We start from the raw sequence: 1,643 nt of genomic DNA, 5'->3' as shown, positions 1-1,643 counted from the left end.
GCGGTATGTGTGTGTGTGTGTGTGTGTGTGTGCGTGTGTGTAGGTGGGTGTTGTGTGTGTATGCACGTGTAAGTGTGTGTCTGTGTGTATCTACACACATATACACACACACACACATGTATGTGTATATATATACACTTTTCTTTCTTTTTAAGTGTCCTGTCCTACGACAGGTCCTTTTTGGTATCAGTTCCATGACCTTCTATTCTCTTTAACTCACTTAACACGCTCAGTCCTTTCCACGGGACTGAGGGCCATTTCCTGAGATGTCTGCCATAAATACAAGGGAAAGATCAGTCAGGGTGGTATCACGTTGCCTTCCCTGACAGTGCATTTATTAAGACTGTCTCTAGAAGGGTTGCCAGTCAAGGCCAATTACATACAACAATATGTAATATATGATTATATACTAAATATAATAGTATATATATAAATATATATATATATATATATATATATATAATAATGAATATATATATCCATACATATATATGTATATGTATTACATTTGCATATGAGTATGTATGTGTGTGTGTGTGTGTGTGTGTGTGTGTGTGTGTGTGTGTGTGTGTGTGTGTGTGTGTGTGTGGTGTTGTGTGTGTGTGTGTGTGTGTGTGCTGCAGTTGCTTTAATAGTTTTACGGGCAATTGTTGTTGTTTTTCATGCAACGTAAATCGTTTATGAAGCAACGGTATGCTGCATTGATTTTACTATTTTGCATACGGCGGAAACCTTTGATCCTAATGAACAATTTTGTCACTTCGAAAAAGACTATAGAAAATTGTAAATAAGAATTATTTAAATACTAAATTACATACCAAATCATGAGCGTCCTTCAAGATGAACTAACACCCCATTTCGCCCGCCCTTGTGTCTCTCAAAAGCTGTCAAATGGAAACACAGCAAAATGATTGCCAATTGCGAGACACTGACCCTTTCGAGACGCTGACTGGTTACCGCCCTTAGCCTGGTTCAGAAGGCACTGAATTCTTCACGAAGCCTTCAGCTATTCCGTCTCGAGGCTATTCGCTGCGTCTCATGAATACTGAGGAATCGGCTCACTGTTATTTGTATGTAGTGGTGTTTCATTATCTATTGTCATCTATATAATGACCTCTCCTTTCGCTACTGGTTTTCTTTCCTATTTCTTCTCTTCCATATACATGACCAAAGACTCTTTTTTCGGTTCAGCATTTTCCTTCTCGTTTGTTTTTCACTCCACCGGATCCACTTCCTTCCCCCGAAAAGCGGAAGCCAACGAGATCCGTAACTTCGCCTAACGTGATCAGCCCCAATCAGTGTCGGACGGAGTTGCTTAAATTGTCTTAGTCAAGATGCAATGCCTCACCGCCGACGACGCACGAGGGTGGAAAAATAACAAAGATTGAAATATCGAAGCGAATGTTCGTGAAAAATGCTTTTCTAGGGGGAGAAATGGGTAAACCCGAGAGAAAATCAAGCTAGGGGGAACAGGATTCAAATCGGGTGAGGGAAATGGCAGTAAGAAAACAGAATATCCTCAGCTAAAACACGAAGGTGTCAGTCTGGGCGTCACGACCCGTTCGTGTTCGTATTACCTGGCCACTCGAGTCTCATTGTGGTCGAAATTTAAACTCGTTCACGAATGGTAACTAATTATGGTG

The sequence above is a fragment of the Penaeus monodon genome, chromosome 14 (genome assembly GCF_015228065.2).
Source record: "Penaeus monodon isolate SGIC_2016 chromosome 14, NSTDA_Pmon_1, whole genome shotgun sequence".
In the NCBI taxonomy this organism is placed as follows: domain Eukaryota; kingdom Metazoa; phylum Arthropoda; class Malacostraca; order Decapoda; family Penaeidae; genus Penaeus; species Penaeus monodon.
This window is presented reverse-complemented; position numbering follows the sequence as displayed.